Raw genomic sequence first — 27,872 nt, forward strand, 5'->3', positions numbered from 1 at the left:
GAGATTATGTACAAAGATGAGGGAGCTTTCAAGGAATACAGATAGAGAAAAATGAATAGGTTTATGATAGTCGTATTAAATGATTACAAACGTGACCAGATTCTTAACTCTCCTTCTATGTACACTTTTTAAATGTATCTTTATGATTCTCTATCAAGAAATGGAATCTATTTCCCTACTTTTGAATCTGAGCTAGTCTGTGACTTGCAGCAGAAGTGATGGTGTGTGAGTTACAAACTGAGGCTTCAAGAGTCCTTGTGTGCTTTCATTTATTCTTTTATAATGCTGCCTCAACTATTGAACAACAGGAAGTCTAGGCTAGCTGATGAAGAAGAAAAGTCAGATGGGTCAGAGTCACTCTGGATGGCCCATCACAGACCCCAGAGATGTGAGTGATCCCAGCCAAGATTATTAATGCCTCAGCAAACTCACCAGTTCACCATAAGTGATTGAGCAAGAACAAATGAAGACAGTCGAGCCCAGTCCTGAATAGAAAAAAATAGCCCAGCTGACCTGCAGACTAATAAGTAAATAAATGTTACTGCTTTAATCCACGTTTTGGAGGATCATTTATTACATGGAGTTATTATTGTAATTAATAACTAATTCACTAGCGAAATATCACTAGAAGTTATCTTAGTGTTCTAGCTCTATCATTAACAGATAGAGTGAATATAAATGCATTAGGCATTTTCTACGTCCTCATTTTTACAATGCCAAAAAAAAGGAGGAAGATTTATTCAGATGATTTCTAAACCTCTTTGTTCTGAGGAAAAGTGTTCTAGGGAATTGAGGAAGTTGAATTGTAGAATACAATCCATAAATTTAGCCTTTTAAAGAAAAATATACTTTTGTTTCTTAAAAATATTGATTAGAGAGACTATTTCATTATTGACATATCATTTCTCATCTATCATTTCTAGTGTTTATAAATAAAAGCAATGAAAAAATGAATCTTGTCACTAGAAGGTAATTGCCAACAAAAACATTAAAAGACTCTAAAACAAAATGAGCTGTTTGCTCAGCCGTGGGAAGAACAAAATTAAACTAAAACTCTGGAAGTACATTCAACTGCTTATGGATGAAAAAAAATGCAGCAACCAGGCAAACAAAATCAAAGCCCCCAAAGATTATATAAATATATTTGGCTCTTATAGACAGTAAACAAATACATAGAATTATAAAAATGATAATATTGTACTTCTAAAAGAATAGTAAAGAGTCTTATATGTTTTTTAGGAGACAACACATTAACATAACGTCCTTCTGGCTCCTGGATGAAAGGAAAACCTATCTCTTAAAGTAAGTGAATTATAATGCATATTTATCTGAGTCATATTTTCAAAAGTAAATCCACAATACTCTCTAAGCATTGATACTAAGTGAAAAGGATAGACCCAGAACAAACTATGACAAATGTAACTGTGATTTCCTCTCATGGACTTTCATTTAAACTAAGCAGCCAAATAGCTAATTTAACTGACAAAATTATTTTAGCTCAGAGATTACTGAGTGATAATTCTCCTCCTCCAAGATAATGTTTTTACGTTTTTACAAGACTTTACAAAATTTCAACCCAAAGGAATAAACACCTATGGGAGAAATCTGTAAGAGTGAAATTTTGGGGTAGTGGTATTATCTACTCATTCCACACCATGATGAGCCTCATTATGGAGAAATATCTACCTATATGCAGGAAGTAATATGAATAGAAACAAATGAAGTTGATTTTACACTTTATATTGATTGATAAAATAACCCATTAACCTTTTTTCCCTAATTATTTGCACTTTTTGAGGTCTTGGCAATGACTAAGCTGTTAGTGAGCCAAATAGTTCCATGTGTTGTTTCCTTCAGCAACTGCACATCACTAATCTACCTTATTCTTTCTTCCAAATCAAACTTTGTTTCTTTATCATTTTTAGAGAAGTTAATTGTTCAGGAAGGTAGAAAAATATATATAATATTGATATATATAATGTATATAATATGCCATATATAGCATATAGGTAATTTATATTTATGTACATTTAAAGTGTATAAACTTTAGAAAGTAACAGGAAAAAAATTCAAACTGCCTTAAACAACAAACTCATCTAATCTGAGGTCCAGAAATAGAGCAGACTTCAATCTTTGAATCAGTCAGTGGTCCAACAATGTTATGATCTTGGCTTCATTCTCTGGGGGTCATCAGCTGGCAAGGCTGGTTCTCCACTGCTCATAAATCACTGGAACGGCAGTGGGACTAGATATGTTCTTACTGTTTTCCCTGTGCTTGGGCTTGGTTCAGGTGTTCACACATGACTTAAAACTTTGGCCAGGTGAGTAACAAATGCTAATTAACTTAAAAAGTTTCTTAATCTATCATTTTCAAAGGGTTTGGAATTCCTATGATTACTTTTGTTATACAAAGACTCAGGTACTGTGGATGGTGTGCACTTTCCTGACACACATGGGCTGCATTTTTACAAGTATATAATTGAACAAAATTGAAGTTTTGTCATGAAAGAGGAAGGTGAGGTTGGATGATGGGACAGATAAACAATTGTTACTATAAAGATATTTATCTTATCAAGTCTGAGGAAAGACAGTATAAGTATTTTCAAATATTGAAGAACTGCAGCCTGGAACTTGATAACATACAATTAAAATTATATCCCATTTCCAGACAAGTGAACATGACTATCATAAAAAGAAAAATTATTACACTAAACTAAATGATTATACTAAGTGATATATATTTTTAAGCAAATTAAATTTCTTATGACTTCCTATAAGGATATTTAATTACATTTTATTTTACTAAAACATTAACTTAGGGACTTCTCTGGTGGTACAGTGGTTGGGAATCTGCCTACCAATGCAGGGGACATGGGTTCGAGGCCTGGTTTGGGAGGATCCCACATGCTGCGGAGCAGATGGGCTCGTGCGCCATAACTGCTGAGCCTGCGCTCTAGAGCCCGTGCACCTAGAGCCGGTGCTCCAAGACGAGAGAGGCCACCTCAATGAGAGGCCCATGCATGGCAATGAAGAGTAGCCCCCCCCCCACCACAACTAAAAAGAAAGCCCACGCGCAGCAACGAGGACCCAACACAGACAAAAATAAAAATGAAAAATGAATGTCATTCATTAACACATTATCTGTGAATAAAGTTTAAGAAAAACACATTAACTTAGATTAAATTTCTTAGAATTAAAATTAAGATAGAATATACAGACAAAATAGTTATAAATCCATGTGAAATTATTGTTACATATATGCCTACACATCAGTAGTTACACTGCCACTAACACTTGAATCATTATATATACCACTCTCAATTATCTCTCACTTTAGTTAAATCAAAAGAGAATTTATTAACATCACAACCAAGTGGGATTTATTCCAGGTATGCAAGACTAACTCAACATTCAAAAATCGATTAATGTAAGCCATTGATAGACTAAAAAGAAATATCACATAATATCAATAGATGCAAAAAACCTAACCCATTCATGACAAAATCTCTCAGTAAACTAGGAGTAGAGAAGTTCCTCAACTTGATAAAGAATATGTACAAAAAAGCTACGGCTAACATCATACTTAATGGTAGGAAACTTGAAGCTTTTCTACTAAGGTCAGAAAAAAGATAATAATGTCCCCTCTCACCACTGATTTTCAACATTTTACTGGAACTCCTAGCTAATGCAATAAGAATATAAATAAATAAATAAAGACATACAGGTTGGAAAGGAAAAATAAAACTATCTTTTTTCACAGATGACATAACCTTCTATGTAAAAATCTGAAAGAATTGACAAAAGAACTTCTGGCTCTAATAAGCAATTATAGTAAGGTTGCAGGATACAAGATTAATATATAGAAGTCAACTGCTTTCTTATATAACAGCAACAAAGTGGAATTTGAAATTAAAAACACATCATTTACGTTGGCACCCCAAAAATGAAATACTTAGATAAAAATCTAACAATATATGTGCAAGATCTTTATGAGGTAAACTACAATACTCTGATGAACAAAATCAAAGAAGTAAATAAATACATATTCCATGTTCATGGATAGAAAGCATCAGTATTACTATGATATTTGTTCTTTCCAATTTGCTCTGTATATTCAATGCAATTTCAATCAAAATTCCATAAACAAAACAAAAAGAAAACCCTCAGGAGGGGAGAAAATATTTGCAAATGGAGCAACCAAAAGGGATTAATCTCCAAAACATACAAACAGCTCATGCAGCTCAATATCAAAAAAAGAAATAACCCAATCAAAAAATGGGCAGAAGATCTAAGTAGACATTTCTCTAAAGAAGACATACAAATGGCCAAAAAGCACATGAAAAGATGCTTAACATCACTAATTATTAGAGAAATGCAAATGAAAACTACAATGAGGTAGCACCTAACACTAGTCAGAACAGCCATCATCCAAAAAACCTACAAACAATAAATGCTGGAGAGGGTGTGTAGAAAAGGGAAGCTTTCTACACTGTTGGAGGGAATGTAAATTGGTACAGCCACTATGGAGAACAGTATGGAATTTCCTTAGAAAACTAAAAATAGAGATACCATGTGATCCAGCAATCCCACTCCTGGGCATATACCCAGAGAGAACCATAATTCGAAATGCACCCCAATTGCAGCACTATTTACAGTAGCCAGGACATGGAAGCAACCTAAATGCCCATCAACAGAGGAATGGATAAAGAAGATGTGGTACGTACATACAATGGAATATTACTCAGCCATATAAAATAACAAAATAATGCCATTTGCAGCAACATGGATAGACCTAGAGATTGTCATACTGAGTGAAGTAATTCAGACAAAGAAAGACAAATATATGATATCACTTATATGTGGAATCTAAGAAAAAGGGTACAAATGAATTTATTTACAAAACAGGATTCACAGATGTAGATAACAAACTAATGGTTACCAGGGGATAGAGGGGGAGGGATGAATTGGGAGATTTATCTACTATATATAAAATACATAACTAATAAGAACCTGCTGTATAGCACAGAGAACTCTACTCAATACTCTGTAATGGCCTATATGGGAAAAGAATCTAAAAAAAAAAAAAAGGGGATATATGTATATGTATAACTGATTCACTTTGCTGTACACCTGAAACTAACATAACATTGTAAATCAACTATAATCAATCCAATAAAAATTAAAAAAAATAATTTCCAGCAGGTTATTTTGTGGCTATCAACAAACTGATTCTAAAGCTTTTATAAAGAGACAAAAGACCCAGAATAATCAACAAAATATTGAAGGAGAAAAAGTTGAACTTTAAGACTTGTTATAAAGCTTCAGTAATCAAGACAACATTGTTCTGACAAAAGAATTTACAGAGAGTATGATGGCACAGAATAGAGAGCCCAGCAATTTACCTACACAAATATAGCCAACTGATCATTGACAAAGGAGCAAAAGTAAAACAATAAAAGAACCTTTTCAATAAATGGTGCTGGAACAACTGGACATTTTTCATTCAAAAAATAAATCCAGACACAGACCTTACAGCCTTCACAAAAATTAATTTAAAATGGATCACAGGACCTAAATGTTTTCAAAAGTATTAAACTTCTAGAAGATAACATAGGAGAAAACCTAGATGACTTTGGGTGTGGCAATAACTTTTTACAAACAACAACAAAGACACAATCCTTGTAAAGAAAATTTAAAAAGAAAAATTGATAAGTTGGACTTCATTAAAACTAAAAACTTTTGCTCTGTGAATGACAACATCAAGAGAATAGTAGAGAAGCCACAGACAGGGAGAAAATATTTGCAAAAGCACATCTGAGAAAGGACTATTATCCAAAATATATAAAGACATCTTAAAACTCAGCAATAAAAAAAAAAATGACCTGACCAAAAACATAGGCCAAAGACCTTAACAGACACCTCAGCAAAGAAAATATAGGAATAGCAGATAAGCATATGAAAAGATGTTTCACATTGTTTGTCATCAAGGAAATGCAAATTAAAACAACAATGAGAGGAGTCGCCAAAATGGCAGAGTAGGAAGACTCAGAGTTCATCTCCTCCCATGGACATACCAAAACTGCAACTATTTACAGAGCAACTATAAGATGAGAAGGACCTGAGGACTAACAGAAGAGAACTTTAAGCTAAAGATATAAAGAAGGAATGACAGTGATATAGGTTGGAGGGGCAAAGACACAGTATACTAAAGACCCACATCCTCAGGTAGGCAACCCACAAGTGAGAGAATAATTACAATTGCAAAGGTTCTCCCCAAGGAGTGAGTGGTCCTATCCCCACATTAGGCTCCCCAGCCCAGTGGTCCTGCACCAGGAAGAAAAGAACCAAGAATTTCTGACTTTAACGGCCAAAGGGGCTTGTGTATGGGAGGCCCAGAGGGCTGTGAAAAATAGACTCCACTCTTAAAGGGGGCACAAAAAATTTCACATGCTCTGGAGACCCAGGGCAGAAGTAGTAAATTGAAAGGAACCTGGGTCAGACCCACCTGCTGATCTTAAAGAGCCTCCTGGAGAGGCAGGAGGCAATTGAAATCCACCCTGGGGACATGGACACTGGCAGTAATTCATCCCATCATGAGGACACTGGTGCTGGTAAGTGCTATTTTGGAATCCTCCCTTCTAGCTTATTAGTGCCAGAAAACAATCTGGCCTATCAGCCAGTTGGCACCAGTTCTAGGAGGCTGCAGGCAAGGCAGTTAGCTGGGCACAATCCACCAGAGGGCACAGGACCTGGCCCCTCCCATCAGTAAGCCAATACTAGCCCAGGATCTAAGGCTTATCCAGCAGGGGAAGGGCACAGCCCTGGGATACTGTGGGCCCTGGACAGAGCCACCTGTTAGCCTGCACTAGCCCCAGGATCTGGCCTCATCCACCAGAGGTCCAGAACCAGCCCCTAGTCCCTCTTACTTGGAGGGGTGGCAACCCCTTAACTTCCTTCCACCCACCTGTGGGCCAAACAACAACTTCAGTGCCAATAGGCCCCTGCAGCCAGAGATCCCAGGACATGGCTCCACCTACCAGTGGGCTGGCACTAGCCCCAGGACTCCCTGGGCTCTGGCTCCACTCAACCACAGGCCAACATCAGCTCCAGAACTATCATGGCGCCACAGCCAACTGTGTCAAGACCTGACCCACCCACCATCAGGCAGGCACCACCCAGGGACCCCATGGCCCCAGTCCCACTGAATAGCATGCTGACACCAGCTCCAGGACTCCTTGGGCTTCTCAACCAGTCACGCTGATATCTGATCACACCCACCTGCTGGCTATCACCAGCTCTGGGTCATCCTAGACCATGTAGCTTGTTGCATCAGGAGCTGGCCCCATCCACCAGGAGGTGCACAGAAGCTCAGGGCCACTTCCTGGGCCACAGTCCCACACATCAGGAAGCTGACACTAGGTCTGGGATCCTTGGCTCCCCAGTTGGCCACCTCAGGACACAGCTCTGTGTACCTGTGGGCCAGCACTAGCCTTGGCACACCTCGGGCCCCCTACCTAGTCACCTTTTGACCTGGCCTCATCCATAAGTAGGTCAGCACCTGGACAGGGACTCCCCTGGTCGTGCAGTTAGTGGCATCTCTGGGACAACATCAAGCATACTAACATTCATATTACAGGGGTCTCAGAAGGATAAGAGAGAGAGAAAGGGACAGAGAATATTTCTGAAGACATAACAGCTGAAAACTTCCTTAACATAGGAAAAAAGAATAGACATCCAGGTCTAAGAAGCACAAAATCCCAAACAGAATCAACCCAAAGTGGACCAGACCAAGGCACACTGTAATTAAAATGGCAAACATTAAAGATGAAGAGAGAATATTAAAAGCAACAAGGGAAAAGCAACAAGTTACATACAAAGAAAACCCCATAACGCTGTAAGCTAACTGTTCAGCAGAAATTCTACAGGCCAGAAGGGAGTGGTACGATATATTTAAAGTAATAAAATGGAAAAACCTACAACCAGGAATATTCTACCTGGCAAGGCTTTCAGTCAGTTTTGGTGGAGAGATTAAAAGTTTTACAGACGAAGAGCTAAAAGAGTTCAGGACCACAAACCCAGCTTTACAAGAAATGTTAAAGAGACTTCTCTAAGTGGAAAAGAAAAGCCCATAACTAAAAATATGAAAATTATAAAAGAAAAAGCCCATTGATAAAGGCAAATATATAGGAAAGGTAGTAGATCAACCACTTATAAAGCTACTAGGAAGGTTAAAAGAAAAAAAAAGTAGTAAAATAATCTATATTCACAGTAATGGGCACACAAAACAAGAAGACATGAAATATGATGTCAAAAACAGTAAACATTGGGGGGGCAGTAAAAATTCATGGTTGTTAAATGTATTAAAACTTAAGAGATCAGCAACTTAATCATATATAATAATCATGATATCACATATATCATGGTAACCAAAACCCAAAAATCTATAATAGATACACACACTAAAAAGAGATAGGTATCCAAATATAACACTAACGATAGTCATCAAGTCACAAGAGAAGAGAGACAAGAAGAAGAAAGGAACAAAAAAGAGCTACAAAAACAACCCCAAAACAATCAACCAAATGGCAATAAATATATACCTATCAATATTTAAATGTAAATGGACTAAATGCTCTGATGAAAAGACATGGAGTGACTGAATGGCTTAATAAAAAAAAAAAGACCCATATATATGCTTCCTCAAGACAAGATAGAGTTTGGGGGGTGGTGATGAATTGGGAGATTGGATTGACATATATACACTAATATGTATAAAATGGATAACTAATAAGAACCTGCTATATAAAAAATAATAAAAATAAATTTAAAAAAAAAGAATGAATTGAAATAGTTCATTCTTAAATTCTATTTAAATACATATTATCAGGTAGTGAATTAAATACTGAACTGGAAGAGGATATTTTTTTACTTCTAATCTATCTAAGCTTACACATTTGCACATTATTTTTTCCAATTTGTCAGATTCTTGGTACAGATGGTTCACCAGGTTGTTTAAAAATCTAACAACAACAAAAATCTAAAGTCATCAGTCCATAAAATAAAAAAGACAAGATAGACTTTAAAACAAAGACTGTACAAGAGACAAAGGACATTACATAATAACAAAATAATCAATCCAACAAGAAAATATAACAACTGAAAATATATTAAATATATAAAAATAAATATGCACCCAACATAGAAGCACCTAAATATATACAGCATATATTAACAGACATAAAAGGAGGAATTGACAGAAGCACAATAATAGTAGGGGACTTTAACACCCAGTTACATCAATGGACATATCCTCCAGACAGAAAATCAAGAAGGGAACACTGTCCTTAAATGACATATTAGACCAGATAGACTATATACACATATATATAACATTTCATCCTAAAGGAGCATAATACACACTCTTTTAAAGTGCACATGAAACATTATCCAGGATAGATCACATGCTGGGCCACAAAACAAATATCAGTAAATTTAAGAAGATTGAAATCATAACAAGCATCTTTTCTGATCACAATGTTAAGAGACTAGAAATCAACTAAAAGGAACAAAAACCTCCAAAATCACAAACACAGGAGGATAAATGATATGCTTCTCAACTGAAGAAGTTAAAGAATAAATCAGAAAATACCTGGAGACAAATGAAAATTAAAGCAGAATGGTTCAAATCTATGGGATGTGACAAAAGCAGTTCTAAGAGGAAAGTTCATAGTGACACAAGCCTACCTCAGAAATAAGAAAAATCTCAAATAAACAACCTAACCTTACACCTAAAGGAAATAGAAAAAGAAGAACAAATAAAACCCAAAGTTAGTAGAAGGAAATAAATTGTAAAGATTAGAGCAGAAATAAATATAATAGAAACTAAAAAAAAAAAAAAATAGAAAAGATCAATGAAACTAAGAGCTGATGCAAAATTGACAAACCTTTAGCCAGACTCATCAAGAAGAAAAGAGAGACGGCCCAAATCAATAAAATCAGAAATGAAAAAAGAGAAATTACAACTAACACCACAGAAATACAAAGGCTCATAAGCGATTACTACAGAAAATTATACACCAATAGCATGGACAATCTAGAAGAAATGGACAAATTCCTAGAAATGTACAATCTCTCAGGAATGAATCAAGAAGAAATAGATATTACAAACATACCAGTAATGAAATTGAACTGGTAATTAAAAAAAAAAAAAAAGTCCAGGCTTCACTGGTAAATTCTCCAAACATTTAGAGGAGAGTTAACATCTACCATTCTGAAAGTATTCCAAGAAATTGCAGAGGAAAGAACACTTCTGAACTCATTCTACAGGGCCAACATCACCCTGTTAACAAAACAAGGTGAAGGTACCAAAAAACAAACAACAAAAAAAACAGGCCAGTATCACTGATTGACATAGATGCAAAATCCTCAATAAAATTAGCAAACCAAATTCAAAAAATTTAAAGGATTGTACACTATGATTAAATGGGATTTATTCCAGGGATGCAAGGATGGTTCAATATCTGCAAATCAATCAATGTGATTCACCATGCTAACAAACTGAAGAATAAAAATCATATTATCATGTCAATAGATGCAGAAAAATCTTTTGACAAAGTTCAACATCCATTTATGATAAAAACTCTCAACAAGTTTGTATAGAGCAAACATACCTCAACATAATAAAGGCCATATATGACATGCCCATAGCTAACATCATACTCAACAGTGAAAAGCTAAAAGCATTTCCTCTGAGATCAGGAGGAAGACAAGAAGGCCCACTCTCACCACTTTTATTCATAGTAGTATTAGAAGTCTGAGCCACAGCAGTAAGAAAAAAAAAAGAATTAACATTGGAAAAGAAGAACAGTTTCTGTTACTGTTTGCAGATAACATGATACTATACATAGAAAATCCTAAAGGCTCCACCAAAAAACCATTAATTCATCAATTGATTTGGTAAACCTGCAGTATGAAAAATTAATATACAGAAACCTGTTGCATTTCTATACACTAACAATGAACTATCACAAAGGGAAATTAAGAAAACAATCCCACTTACAATTGCATCAAAAAGAATAAAATACCTAAGATTAATTCTAACTAAAGAGGTAAAAGACCTGTACTATAAGACACTGATGAAAGAAATCTAACTTGTTGCTATGGCATGTGATATTATTATTCAGTATTTATTGCTGGTATATATATAATAAGGGAATTCAATTTTGTATACATGTTCCATACAGCAACAGTACTAAAATTTATTACTTTTATACATTTTATTTATATTGTATATTTTTTCAATGTAAACATTTAAATATTTGTTTAAAAACGCTGTATCACCCTTAACAAGATTAACAATTATTACTGGTATTGTTGAGATCTCATGTCATGTTCAAATTTCCCCAATTGTGTCAAAAACATTTTTTTAAAGATGGTTTCTTGCAATTAAGATCCAAACAAACTCCACATACTCCCTTCTTTTTAACTTTTTGGTTATTGTTATGCTGAAACAACCAGGAACGCAGTTGTCCTGAATTCTAGAATTGTCTCCTTATTACACGGTGTCATGTAACTTGTCCCTCTATAATTTATGTTTCCTGTAAACTGGAAGTTAGTTCTTATACCTATGTTCTATTTCTTTGGACAAGAATCTTATAGGAGTGATGATAGGTACTTCATATTTCATCACCTTAGGAAGCACATAATGTCTTTCAGTCTTAGCCATGCTAAGAATGGTCATTAAGTTCAGGTTTCAGTAGGAGTTGCAAAATGATTGTGGTCTAATAATATTTGGTTACTCTGAAATACAATTTCTATAGGAAGGACAGGATAAAATGCATGACTATTTCTTCTACTGACAATTTTCAGAGTAAGAAGTAGATATCTACCTAACCTGTAATTGTGATCAGTGATATAAAGGTAATGTAAATTTTCTTGGAGCAGCAATAGCCTTCTTTGAATAATTTTAATTATAAATGCATAGATTTTATATGCAATAATTCAAACAATTGAGTTGATTATTATTCTTCTTGCTAAATTTATTCCACTTTTTGTCAATGAGACCCATTTAATGTTGTTCCTGAAATTTTGTTATCGATGTATGTATACTTTATACAGTATATACTCAATATACAGTAAAATATTCGGATTGTAAGCATCTTATTTAAACAATTTTGACAAATGCATATACTCATGTAACTCAAAATCCTATGAAGACACTGAACAAATTATCACCCAGTAATATTCCAATTTCCAGTCAATCTCTTACCAGAAGCAACAGCTGGCTCTAATTTCTACCTAAGTTAGACTATTCTAGAATATCATTTAGATGGTATCATACAATAGGTCCTTTTTTAATTTGGATACTTTCATTCAGCATAATATTTTTGAGATTAGTCCATGTTGTTAGCATGAGATCAAAGTTGAAAATTTTCCCCTCATACAGATATCCAGTTTTTTAATCATGATTTGTTGGATAGTTGTTTTTTCTTTTTCTCTTTCCAGCAACTTTAAAAATTATTGTTTATATGTGGCATAGTTCTGTACTTCTGATATTGTTATATTGATATATTTGTCTATACTTTTGCTAATACAATGATGTCTTGATAACTTTATCCTTATGGTAATTCTTGAATTTAGGGTAAGTCTCCAATTTTGTTTTTCCTTTCCAGGATTGTTTTGGCTATTTTTGGTCCTTTGCCTATTCAAATTATTTTTAAAATCATCTTACTTATTTCTAGGAAAAAAAAAAAAACTACTGGTATTTTTAGTGGGCTTGTATTGAATCTGCAGAACACTTTGAAAGAAATTGGCACATTAATTATACTGGGTTTTTCAAACCTTGAATATAGTATATTCCTCCATTTAGATATTCTGTGATGTTATTCAGAAATGTTTGTAACTTATTATGCATATATTTTAACCAAGATAAAATTTCCCATTTCTGTCTAGCTTTATAAGAATTTTCTTTTTGTATTTTTTTTTTTTTTTTTTTTGCAGTACACGGGCCTCTCACTGTTGTGGCCTCTCCTGTTGCGGAGCACAGGCTTGGGACACACAGGCTCAGCAGCCATAGCTCATGGGCCTAGCTGCTCCACGGCATGTGGGATCTTCCCGGACCGGGGCACGAACCTGTGTTCCCTGAATCAGCAGGCAGACTCTCAACCACTGTGCCACCAGGGAAGCCCTCTTTCTGTATTTTAATAACTGGACAATCAAATAGAACTATGTGTGTTGTACATGGGTTTAGTTTGTAAATAAATATTTTGTTTAGAATTTTTGTGTCTATATTCATAAGTGAGATTAGCTGGCAACTTTTTTCTTATATTATTATCTTGTTATTGATCCAATACTGACATAGCAAAATTAGATGGCAGGAATGGCTGTTCTAGCAAAATTAGATGGCAGGAATGGCTGTTCTTTACTCAATGATTTCACTTGGACTTCAGGACACTCCAATGTATCTTTAAACTTGCTCCTATAAGTATTATAGCTATTTTTCTTTGTTTCTTTTTCTGTTTGCCTTTTTTTTTTTTTGACTTATAATCTAGTAAGGATTTCTACTTCTGCTGTAACTTGTGGTGAGTTATGTTTTATACAGGTAATTTTACAAGTTGCCTAAAATTTTTAATTTAATGGAATGAAACTGTTACAGCATTCACATTTTTTCACTTTCAATATTTCTGTAATTATTGTCACATTCAAATATTAATTTCTTTACCTCTGTCTTTTTTTAAAGTAATCCATCAGAAGTTTGCTATTTCATTAGACTTTTCAAATGACATTGTTTTGACAATAATTCCTATTTTTATTTTAATTTCTTTTTTTATTTTTATTTATTTATTTTTTTGCAGTATGCGGGCCTCTCACTGCTGTGGCCCCTCCCGTTGCAGAGCACAGCCTCCAGACACACAGGCTCAGCAGCCATGGCTCACAGGCCCAGTTGCTCCACGGCATGTGGGATCCTGCCGGACCGGGGCACAAACCTGCGACCCCTGCATCAGCAGGCGGACTCTCAACCACTGCACCACCAGGGAAGCCCCTATTTTTATTTTTGAAATGTGTTTTCTCATCTTTATTGTTACTGTGTCTGCCTACTCACACTCTAACTTAGATTCTTAGTTCATTAATGTTCAGCTTTTCTTGTTGCCAAACATGGATATTTAAGGCTACACATTCCAATCAATACACTACTTAAAGTGCATGTTTCAAGTTTGGTAGATTGCATTTTAATTATTTCTTATTCTGCAATACTGCAGATCTCACTTTGTTATGATTCTGTTTTAACTTTATGTTGTTTAGAATTACATTTTTAATTTGGAAACATTCATGTAATACTTTTTTTTTGTATTTGATTTTAACCTAATTAAACTATAATTAGATAAATAATACAATCAATATTGACTCATTGGAATTTGTTAAAAATGACTTATTGACTAATACATAATTCATTTTTGATAATTTAAAAAGCTTGGGATGAATGGGTAAGATCTATTTTTTGTGCAATGCTCAATTCTTATCAATAAAAAGTAGGTGTTTTAATACCTCTGATGATATAGACTTGCCAATTTTTCTCATAACTCTGTCAAAAAGTTTTACATTGATATTAGAACAAACATATTTAGAATTACTACGTCTTCCTAATTAATTATAAATTTACCATCAGAACATGAGATGACACATTATTTCTCATAATATTTTTTTGCATAAATTCTTTCATCATATTGTTATAACAAAATATAAATGAGACAAATTGTTTTCTTTTCTTTAGTTTTCTGTTTGTTCCTTCTTTAAACTTCAATCTATAGGAATCTTTATGTTACATTTTTCTTTGGAACACCATATAGTTCACTGTCTTTTTAAATTTGATTTGACAATCTTTGCCTTTTAATTGGAAAACTAATATATTTATATTATTACTTATATATTTAGATTTACCTCTACCAACTAGCTTTGATGTTTTAATGTAGACCTGCTTTTATATGCTTGTTACTGAATCAAACTTGGGTCCACTCACCTGTGAGTAGTAAAGCCAATCTACTGATACTGGGTTGTGGTGAAGGAAAGTTCAGCTTTTATTGCAGGTGCCAAGCAAGGAGTCTGGGCAGCTAATGCTTAAAAGTCCTAAATTCCCTGATGTGTTTTAGGGAAGAGTTTTTAAAGGCAAGGTGAGGGAGGGAATTTGTAGGGTACATGATCAAGTTGTGCACAATTCTCTGATTGGTTGATGCTGAGGTAACAGAGTGGTGTCACAGGAGTTACAGGCTACCCCAGGTCTGGGAGCTACATGCTCATGGTCATCATGTAGTTAACTTCTATCTGGTGGAGGTTTTAATATCTGTAAAACAACTCAGGAATGTGCATCAGACATTGTTATCTATGTCCTTCAGGGAGGAACTAGAGAATCTGTGACTGCTATATGGCTGATTTCCTGTTTAAATTGTTACCAGTTCTCCTGGCCTAACTGCTATTTTTTGTTACTACATGTTCACATTTTTTCAATCATTAATATTTGAGCCAGCCTTTTGTGACTCAGGGCAGGCCTGGGAGACTAAAGCTTTTCTACAAACAAGAGGTAGATGGAGGATATGGGAGGTCTGTCCCAGGAAGGCCCCATAGGTTTCTGCTAGATTGCAATCAGTTTGGTTCAGTAACATGCTTTTTTTCCTTTCCCGCTTTGTGAAATTATAGTTTATTTTAATTGCATTGTTCTTAAAATAGAATCAGTTCCACTTTAAGTTTTCTCAACTGTCTCACTGTAAATTTTGTCAACTTTTTTCCTTAACTAACATTAAAATTTATCAATATGACTACTATCCTTCTGTATAACATAAGAAATATTATTATTTAACTCTGACCACCCCTTCCCATTTTATAGATAATATTGTCCAGATTTTAGAATCACCTAAAATTTTTACTTCATAAATTAGTAATTTTAATTATAGCTATTCATTAAATATTGTTTATCTTTACCCACAGATTTATCAGGTTTTTGTTTTTGTTTTTTTTGCTACTGTATCTTTTTCCATCTGGGTTCAATTTTCTTCTTAAAGTGTATGTTTTAGGGAATCTTTTAACTGGGAACTGATACTTGAAATCTCAGTATGTCTCTCTCTCTCTCTCTCTCTCTCATTTCTTTACATCTGAAAATATCTCAATATGCTTTAAGAATCCATATTTTGTTATACAATTCTCAATTGACATTAATTCCATTTTATAATTTTGAAAGTATTATTCTACAACTTCCTGATTTTATTGTTGCTGTTGACATTTGTTATTTTGATTACTCTTGTGTACTTGGCCCTCTTACTTTCTCCTGGTTGCTTTTAGGATTTTTCCTTTGTTGTTTATATTCTGCAGTTTTACCACAATGTGTCTGGTTGTGGGCTTAATTTTGATTATTCTGAATTGGATTCATTGTGCTTTTTAAATATGAAGATATGTTTAACAATACTAAAACAGTTCTCAGCCATGTTCTCTTCAAATAGTTCCCATTTCCTGGGTATGTGCACATTCCTGCATATATGCTTGTTGATCAGAAGCCTTACAGATAGCATAAGCAGTTAATTAGCACATATTTTGTATGTTATATATATCACATACTGTATTCTTATAATAATGTAAGCTAGAGAAAAAAGTTATTAAAAATCATAAGGAATAGAAAATACATTTATAGTACTATACCATTCTTATCAATATTGTGTCACCTGTTTACAAGAGGAATCAGCTGTCTGTCAGTATCTATATCAACACTACATTATATGATACAAAACACTGCAGATTTTATACATATTATTAACACTACACATCAAAAATGAAAAGATAATGTGAAAAAGAAATTCATATTAATTTACAAGTATTTACAATTCATGCACTGGTAACAAAGAAGCAGCGATATGATTGCTTTATGGTAGCCTAATGTAATCGATATGATTGCTTCACTAGCCTATACACTAATGAATGAATTATTATAAGAATTTACTGGCAGACAGTATTACAGTCATATTCATAATACAATATTGGAAACATTGTTATATTAAAAAAAGCTTACCTGTGACGATAGGCTGATATGCAGTTTCTCCAATTACAAGAGAGAAACAGAGGCATATTGTATGTAAGGTGATTCTTTGAAAGCACAGTTATAAAACAGTAAGAAGACTAACACAACACTAATTTTATACTTAATATTAATCACCTTATGCTTATGTAAGGATAGGCTATTCACTTCAGTAAAAGTTTTGTATTCAGTGTTCCACAAGATGAATACTTAGCCTATGATGATGAAGACACAAAAACATCCCATACAGTTCTTGCTTAAATTTTCACATGAAGACACTCACACATATACACAACCGATATGTTTATAAACCATAAGGCATGATGATTATTTACTATTCATTAAGTGAAAGCGGATCATCATAAAGGTCTTCATGCTTGTTGTCTTCATGTTTAGTAGGCTAAGGAGGCGGAAAAGGAAGAGTTGGTGTTGCTGTCTCAGGGGTCACAGAGGTGGAGGAGGGGGAAGGAGAGGCAGGACAGCAGGCACACTCACTGTAAATTTACAAAAATATATCATAATTCTGTCTGGCTTTGTAGCTTTTTAATTTCTCTGCAAATGTTTCTATATGAAACCAATCCTTCTTCCACAGTTTGCTTTAGTCTCAGCGTACATTTTATAGAAGAGTCCTTGTAAAAGAAGTCAAAAGCAGTCTTGAATAATTGGAAACCTGCCAAATCATCTAATATCAATTTGTTTTCTGGAACTGCTTCTTCTATGTCTCTCTCATCGTCTGGCACTTGTTCAGAAGCACTCATCCCATCAAGTTGGCTTCTGTTAATTCCTCTGGTGTGGTGTCTATTAGCTCTTAAATTTCTCCAATATCCATATCTTGAAACTCTTCACCCCCCCCCCTTTTTTGCCATATCCATAAACTCTTTCATGATTTCCTTGACTGGCTCTGTCATAAATCTAGTGAAGTCATGTACAACATCTGGACACAGTTTTCTCCAGGGTGAATTTATAGTTTCAGGCTGATGGATTTCACAGCTTTTATTATAACAATGATGGCGTTTTCAATGGTGTAATTCTTTCAGCCTTTCATGATTCTCTATCAGGGTTCTCCTCCACAGCACTGACAGTCCTTTCCCTAAAGAACGCTGTGTATTGAACCTTAAAGGTCTTTATGACCTCCTGACCTAGAGGCTGAATTAGAGACGTTGAGCTTGGAGGCAAGTAAACCACTTCGTCACCTTCAGGGCTGGACTCATGGGATTCTCACTGGGCGGAGCATTGTCTCATGTCATAAGAAGTTTAAAATGTGGTCCCTTACTGGCAAGGTACTTCCTGACTTTAGGGAAAAAGCGTCGATGGAACCAATCCAGAAAGTGTTTTGTCATCTAGGCCTTCTTGTTGTACAACCAAAATATTGGCAACTGGTGTTTATCTTTTTCCTTCAAGGTCTTAGGGCTAGCAGCTATATAGAAAAAGGGCACTCTTTCCTTTTTTGGCTGCACGACGTGTTATGCGGGATCTTAGTTCCCCCACCAGGAATCGAACCCACATCCCCTGCATTGGAAGGCAGATTTCTAACCACAGGAGCACCAGGGAAGTCCCCAGAAAAGGGCAGTCTTAATCATAAACCTGACTGCATTTGCACAAAACAGTAGAGGTAGTTTATCTCTTCCGGCCCAAAATCCTTGTGCTCGCTTATCTTCCTTAAGATGTCTTTTTTTTTTTTTTTTGCGGTATGCGGGCCTCTCACTGTTGTGGCCTCTCCCGCCGTGGAGCACAGGCTCCGGACGTGCAGACCCAGTGGCCATGGCTCACGGGCCCAGCTGCTCCATGGCATGTGGGATTCCCCCTAGACCGGGGCACGAACCTGCATCCCTTGCATCGGCAGGCAGACTCTCAACCGCTGTGCTACCAGGGAAGCCCTTAAAATGTCTTTTTATGTCATTTTATTTTCCAGAATAGGGTACTTTTGTCTGCACTCTTCAAACAGATATACTTTCTCCTCAATGATTTTCTTAATGGCATCTGGGAATTTGTTTGTTGTCTCTTGGTCAGCAGAAACTGCTTCTCCTGTTACCTTGACAGTTTTCAAGCCAAACATCTTTCTCAAATTATCAAACCATCCTTTGCCGGCATTAAATTCTCCAGCTTTCTATCCTTCACCTTTCTTTTGCTTTAAAGTTGTTATATAATGACTTTAATTTTTCTTGAATCTTATTAGAGTCTATAGGTATGCCTTTCTTATACCAATCTGTACACACATAAAAGCTGCATTTTCAGTATGAGATAAAAATAGTATTTCACAAAAAGTGCAAGACTTTAACATCTGCTGGCATGGCTGCAGTGATGGCTTCACAAATTTCTTTTCTTTTTTTACAACAATCCATAACCTGGATTCATTTATCTTCAAGTGGTGGGCAACTACAGCTGCAGACCTCAATCTATGGTACATATCAAGCAATTCAACTTTTTCTTGCAATTTCATGACTTTTCTCTGCTTCTTGGGAGCACTTCCACATCACTTGTGGCGCTATATGGGTCCCAATGTGTTATTCAATGTTTAGGACACTTGCACTATACATGATGAAAAATACACAAGAACCACGAGAGATCACTTTTTACCATGATACTCAATTTACTGAAGAGATGAACTGCTCACTTGGAGATGACTAGAGTCCATTTTGAGCGGATATTGGCAATATTTGAGCTCACTGAAATAGCAGCAAGAAGTGACTACGAAATTATTACAGGAGTAGAGTATATAATAGAGTTAATTTTATGCAGTTATGATTAATACTGTTTACATTTCTCTTAACTGAGAATAACGCCATGTATAGTATGTGTGAGCATAAATTCTGATAGATTTTAAATTTTTATAACAGAGTTGTGTAGATTTTATGGTAATGAATGATAAAATAGAGTAGTATGTACATATATTTTATGCATGCATGACATAACTTTTTCTTATTTGTTTTTCAGTAATTCTAGGTTATGCAGCCTGTGAGTTTTTTTCAAATTGTCAAAAGTCTCCAAAAATTTTTTCCTATCTCTTTATTGAAAAAACTCCATGTGTAAGTGGACCTGTGCAATTCAAACCCACGTTGTTCAAGAGTCAACTATATATTCTTCAGTCCATTTAAACACAACTTTGAAAATATTTTAGTAATATGAAAAAATATTTAATAACTAGCTTTTTTCATCTGGCTATAAAATATGAGTGAAGAGATATTGAGAAGCAATGTCCTTGCAAAGCCTTGCATCTATATCATAGAAGAATAAATAATGCAAATTTTCTAGTAGCAAACAGAAATAATTAAGAGACCAGAGGTATATTAAGCACAATGAATTCTAAAATACCAGTCTCTACTTCACCTTTGAAAGAAACTTATATTTAGGAATTAAATCTAAATTGTAAGAAATTAAATTGTATTTATTCTGTCAAATATGTTTCATTTAATTTAAAGTACTACTAAGAGATTCCATAAAGATTCCTTCAGAGTGTTAATTAACTAACACAAAAATCACTTCTTCAGTACACAAATATAAACATCTTAGAAAATAAAAAGTATTAAGTATTTTCCAAAACACATAGTGAAATGATACAGGGTTTAAGAAATCAACTGAGTTATTTTCAGAATTCAAGTCTATTGAAAACAATGAGAGAATCACAGATGAATTCACTAGAGGGACCCAGTTAGGATATAAAATGTTGGATAGTGATGCCAAGTGATCTGCACTAGAGGAGAATAATGTTAAGTATTATTGTCCATTGTAGATTGAGTGTCAATTAGGATTGAATAAATGGTGTTAAATCAGCTTGTGCAATGTGTTTCTGTCCAGAGCAAGAAATGGAACAACTCCCATCTTTTCTCTTGAGATATAATGTATAATTTCAAAGAGATCATGGTGAACAAGGAGTCAATTGAAAATTCTGACACAGAAATGTATCTGATAATAGACTAGATTTAGCACCATTATGGCCTTAATTTTTTTTTTGCTTTCATAATTAGCATTCATTTATTAAAATACAATTAGAGTAAGATGAGTGAAAAATAAACAAACATGCTAACAATAACAACTAACTATAATTTTATAATTGTTATGTGTTAGTCACTGTGCAAAATTATTAATATTTTATGTTGTACTGTACTTTGAGGTATACATTTTCAGTATCACTATTTTTCCTATGAGAAATATGTGACTTAGAAAATTTGAGTAAATTATCTAAGGTCCACAGATTTGAACCTAAATTGTCTGATATTTCATATCCACTTATTAATATTGTAAATAACATTTAAAAGCATGTTAAGCATTTCATATCTGCTTATTAATATTTTAAATAACAAATGTTGTTTATATAAAATTACAAAGAATACAGGAATGTTTGAGGATTTTCCATCTTCAAATTCTGCTTTTCAGAAATAATTAAATCCAACAGTTTGTTTTAACACTCCAGTAATTTAACACACCTATCTATCTAACTATCTATCTATCTCTCTATACCCTCACCAAATCAGCATCCTGTTTTATATATCAATGCACCAGAATTTTCCATTCTAAGCTATTATAATTATATAACTATTTTTGTAGAATGTACATTTTTAAGATAAAAAAGCTAATATTTCAAAATATAAAGTCCCAGAGGTATTACTAAAGCATATTTATTTTTCAATATTTGTCTTTTGTCCATTAGTTCTCCACTTACTTAGCTCTAAATTTTTAATTTATAGTTATATCTATTTAATAGTGATTTTGTCCTTGTTTAGTTGAATTTTGTCATTTGGTAATTTTTTTTTGTCATTTTTTAATCTACTATGCCTCAGAGAAGAAGCTCTTGTGTAATTGAAAATGTCTTTCTTCTACCTATATTTAAAAAAAAACATAAAATTCACATCATACTCCATTTCCCCCCCATGCAATCCTATATTTACTTTGTTTTCTGGAAACGAATATTAGTATGAAAAAGGTCAACTTCAGAATGCTATTATACCTGTCAGGTGCCTTGCTTTTTTGTCTGCTTACTTTTAGTTGTTTCCATTGTAATTGAAGATCAGTAACTTTATCAAGATATATCTCAGTATAAATCACTCTTTATGAAATTGTTCTAGTGTTTAACATACCTATTCAATAATTAATTTGATAATTTTATTCAGTGTAATTTCAGTTATTCTTCCCTTTATTTTCTATTTCAGTATCAGTTACTATGTGTGTGTTGAATTTCTTTGGCCATCTCTGTGTTGCCTCAAGAAATGTAGTTTAGCATAAGCGTTAAGTACCTGCACTCTTACAAAGGCCTGATTAGGTTTCACTGGCAGTTCCATAATCTAGTTGCTGTGTGACCACAGGATAATTTACTTAATCTTTTAGCCTCAGTTAATCCACTGAGTTTATCGTCTGTAATGTGGAAATAAGATAATTTTCTTCAGAATATTTTTGTGATAATTGAACAAGTTGATATGTGTAAGGTGCTTAGACCAGAGCCAAGAAGATGGTCATAATATGTAGGATTTATTAATTACTATTTCTGCTCTCTGCTTCATCATTTATTTTTTTCTGTAATGACTTTTATCCTATTATCTTCCTCCCTGTATTCTACTTATTTCTCTAAATATTTTTATACTAATAAATGTTTTTAGTGACCTATATTCTAATATAAATATTTTTAAATTTATGCAATGGTTTATTATTTTTAACTTTCCAAGGTATGCCAAGACAGTATGCTTTTTTTCTACCTATAAAAAGCTATAAGAGCCTTTTAACTTCTGTTTCTTCTTCTGTTTAAGATATTTGTAAAAACAGTTCTTTTTTTACTAATTTATTTTAGACTGTTTGGGAAACGTTTGTGTAAATGTTTGTGTAAAATATTCTTATATTTCTAAGCCTGAAATTAACAATTCATCTATAATTCTAAATTATTCTCTCCTTTAGTGCTACTTTAAAGTGTGTGTCTGTTCATAGCTACCAACTTGGCAGCTGTGGTGAGGAACAAGGACACTACAGAAAAACTAAGCCAAAGCTCCACAACCCTACTCATCCTATTTTTATAAAGAATTCTCTGAAATTACTGACTACAAGAAAAAACTTTACTCAGGAAACTGTCTCTATTCAATAAATACAAATGGAATGTTTTCCTTTGTTCCTTCTTTTTGATCATTTTGAAGGATTTCAAGTGTAGAAGTTGAAGAAGGCTTGAATCCATCATATTTTATTCAGAGTTGTTTAAAACATTTTACTGTCTTTTCAAAAAACAATACCAGAAAGCAACATTTTCAAATTTATAAATAGCACAGGTAATAAAAAGGCCTTGGTCATTATTTTGGATGTAGTACCATAATGATCTATCATTTTTTCAGATGGAAATAAATGGTTGAATCCAGAACTATGTTTTTGCCCTGCATTAAGATATAAACTTACCGGAGACTTCCCTGGTGGTGCAGTGGTTAAGAATCCACCACCAATGCAGGGAACACGGGTTCAAGCCCTGGTCAGGGAAGATCCCACATGTCACAGATCAATTAAGCCCACGTGCCACAACTACTGAAGCCCGCGCACCTAGAGCCCATGCTCTGCAACAAGGGAAGCCACCGCAATGAGAAGCCTGAGCACTGCAATGAAGAGTAGCCCCTGTTCACCACAACAAGAGGAAGCTCGCACGCAGCAACAAGACCCAACACAGCCAAAAATAATAAAATAAATAAATAAATACATTTATTTAAAAAAAGATATAAACCTACCAATATTTACAGAACAATTAGATTGGAGATTGTTCTATGATGAATCAGAGTAAATAAACGTATATATGTATGTGTGTGTGTGTGTGTGTGTGTGTGTGTGTGTGTGTGTATGTGTGTGTGTGTGTGTGTTTGTAAATGGCAATGTACTTGTATCCCTCTATTCCCAGTCCCTGGGAGCAGGACATGTGAAATAGTTATTGGTCTCAGAGGAATAGTTTTGAGTATTTGTAATTCTTTTTTTATAGTAATTGTATTTGCCAGGATTCTCCAGAGAAATAGAACCAAATGGATGTGTATATATTTATATCTATATCTGTGTCTGTGTCTGTGTCTATATCTATATCTATACCCATATCTGTGTTTGTATATATCTATTGTTATAAAGAAATTGACTCATAGGATTATGGAGGGTGACAAGTCCAAAATCTGCAAGGCAGATAACCAGGGGACCTGTTACTGCAGTTTCCATCCAAAGGCTCACAGACTGGAGACCCTGGAGAACCAATGTTCCAGTTCAAATCTGAAGGTCATGTTGTACAGCCAGGAAGAACCAATGTTGCAGATGAAGTCCAAAGTCAGTCAACTAAAGAAATTCTTTCTTGCTTGGGTGAAGCCAGTCTTTTTTTTCTATTCAGGGACTCAACCGATTTGATGAGGCCCACTCACATTATGGAGAGCAACCTACTTTGCTCAAAAGCCACTGATTTAAATGTTAATCTCATCTAAAACTGCTCTCAGAAATACACCCAAAATAATGTTTGATCAAATATGGGCATCCCATGACCCAGACAAATAGACACATAAAATTAACCATCATAATAATTATCTTAGGGATTTAAATGAATTGTCAGTTAATGAGAGCCCTAATAATTAATATTTACTGGTTGTGATCAATCATAACTCAACAAAAGAACATAAGAAAAAATAAGATCCCTTTCTTTCTAAAACGTGGTGATACAGTGTTTTAAAAAAACATAAATGAATCAGTAAAAACGTAAAGTCTTTGTACAGACATCAGCCCATTTACAAACAAATAGTCCTTCTAAAAATTGGCAGTTGAGTTCTGCCCAGGTGGGAGTAAAATCTATTCTGTAAAGAGAAACAATTTATACATAAACAGCTTCAAAAAGACTTTCCCTTAAAAAATTAGGCAATTGAATTTATTGTTCAAAATTAATGTTTTCTTTATTAAATTCATTGTGTTTGACTTACTATTTTGCAATTTCAAAACTTTATTAAAAATAAAATTATCATTTTTAAAGCCCTGGAGGAAGTTTTTCTTTTATCTTGAAATCCCAGCTGCTAACTTTTAAACAATCTAGGCAATTTACTAGTGTCTAAGTGTGTTTTTTTAACATCATGAGATAAACACACTGCTGATTGTCATTTCTTTTTACCATATTGATAGTTGATTACTATTCACTCAATTCTATCAATTGAGCTGATGTCAAGTTGGCAGCTAAGCCATCTGAAAAAGTGGCATTCTACTTCCAGGCTTTGATACCAGAAATGTTTGGAGAAAGTCACCTGAAATGTCTTTCATTCAGCTCTTCTGAGGTTCATTTTTCAAACTATTCCACTGGGATATTCAGAGAATGAGGTGTTAATATAACACTATTCCTTGTCAACTCTTATACAGTGCTTACTATGTGCTGAACACTTGTCTGAGTACTTTTTGTATAGTAACACTCTTAATTCTCACAGTAAATCTATGAGCTATGTACGGTCTCATGCCCATTTTAAAGACTAAGTAAATGAGACACAGAAGGTGAATTAACTTTACCAAGTTCATAGTGGTAGTAAGAGATGGAAGCATGATTCATATTCACATAGTCTGGCTGCTCAGTCCATGTTCTTAATCACTTCAGTTTACTACTTCTACACCAAAGGTATTCATGCAACATTATTGCTAGCTGCTCATATTCCATATTAAAGAGCTTGTTTAGTATGACATAAGATGAAAGTATATAAAGATGTCTACATGGCAGAAAAGATAAGTGCATATCCATACATAGCAGGAAAATGTAAAATAGAACCTCAGAGAGAAACTATGTCATACCCACCATGAGAATGGAATTTTTTTAAGTGTAATATCATCAAGGGATAGCAAGGATGTGGTGAAGTCAGAATATTTATATGCCTTTGACAGAGATGTAAATTAGTGTAAATCTTATAAAAAACTATTTGACCTGCCTATTAAAATTAGATATGCATATAATTTCTGTGTCTGCCTTTGGCATCTAACCAGCAATCCCACCCCTAGCTGTATGGCCTAGAAAAACTTGCATTTGCTGGAATTGTTTTCCAATTTTTCCATCAAATTTCCAATTTAATGAAATTCAGGAGGAATTTTTTTTTCTTTTTTTTGTGGAGGGTGCCAGAAATAGTCCTTTCTGAAGTTTCCAGGTGGTATTTTCTGGAAGACAGATTGTGGTTTGCTTCTCTAGTACATACAGAAGACTGCTAACAGCTTTGTTATCTCCTAATGTTGTGTTTGGACATTTGACTTATTCTGTGGCAGAGAAGCTTCTGGACTCTTATGTCAGGAGATTTTTCTCTAACTCTAGCCTCCTACTTAACATTGACAAAAATGCTGCCTTTCTAACTCTGTTCATGTTCTTTAAAAAATGTCTTCCCTTAACTTTACACTTAAGACAGCCTGTCTACAGCATCAAAAAACAGCATGTTCTGTGGGAAAAGGGTGATTTTTTAAAATGCTTGTTAGAGAATACTTAATAATTCCAAGCCATGTGCTCATTAACGAAACCACTTTATCAAATACTTAAAAAGTAACTTTTGTGTGGGAAATTTTAAGCATTTTCCAGTAACCCCATGGACTTTTATACTATTAGTATGAACTAAGTGACAAAATTAAAATAAAGAATAAAAGGGATTGGGTTTTACAGATAACAAAGTGGAAAGTGGGAAATAAACATCTCACTTACTGGAATATATATATGTATGTGTATACACACACACACACACACACACACACACACACACACACACACACAATGGACTATCACTCAGCCATTAAAAAGAATGAAATAATGCCAGTTGCAGCAACATGGATGGAACTAGAGACTATCATACTAAGAGAAATAAGTCAGAAAGAGAAAGACAAATACCATATGATATCATTTGTATGTGGAAACTAAAATACGACACGAACATATTTACAAAACAGAAACAGACTCACAGACACAGAGAACAGACTTATGGTTGTCAAGGGGGGTAGATCAGGAAGGAAGTACTGAGAGTTTAGGATTAGCGTATGCAAACTATTATATATAGGATGGATAAACAACAAGGTCCTTCTGTATAGCACAGGGAACTATATTAAATATCCTGTGATAAACCATAATGGAAAAGAATATGAAAAAGAATGTATATATGTATAACTGAGTCATTTTGCTGTGCAGCAGAAATTAACACAACATTGTAAATCAACTATACTTCAATACAATTTTAAAAAAGAAAAGAAAGATTTATTGGCCAAATGAAAACATGATTTATACTATAAAGAAGTGTTTTTTTTTATATTCAACTTTTCATATCTTTTATTTTTCTGGGGTATAGACTATTAGTAGGTCAGAGCTTTATTACATGTCTTCTATAACTCATGAAATTTGAAAGTTTGGATAAGTGGGCAAACATAGAATTGACTTAATTATGCCATGTGGTGTACATAATTCAGAAGTTCAATCTTTCATTACTTACTTTGAAATAAAAAAATACATGATGGAATAATAGATGGTAAAGGGAAAGACAGATGTGTGATAAAGTAAGCATGTTAATAGCTAGGTAGTGGATATACAAGTTATCATTATATAATTAGTTCAACTTTTCTGGATGTTTGAAAATTTTCATGTCAAAATGTTGGAGGAAAAAAGCAATACATGGCACTTACTATGGTTGAAATTGCCTTTGTTCTGACTGAGATCCTGAATGATGACATGCCAGGAGAGAATGGCTGAGAGAACAGGCTGCTGACATGAGGTGACCTTCCTTTCAGGGAGTAGGAGAAAAAATAATAAAAATTAATGTATGTCTCTTATACTCCTGATTGCCTTGAAAGATCACAGACATTATAAGCCATCCTTGGGTGTGTACTAGGGTACAGATTT

Source organism: Aethalodelphis obliquidens, unplaced genomic scaffold, assembly GCF_003676395.1.
Source record: "Aethalodelphis obliquidens isolate GAN/ISIS:26980383/991018 unplaced genomic scaffold, ASM367639v1 scaffold1, whole genome shotgun sequence".
Taxonomy (NCBI): Eukaryota; Metazoa; Chordata; class Mammalia; order Artiodactyla; family Delphinidae; genus Aethalodelphis; species Aethalodelphis obliquidens.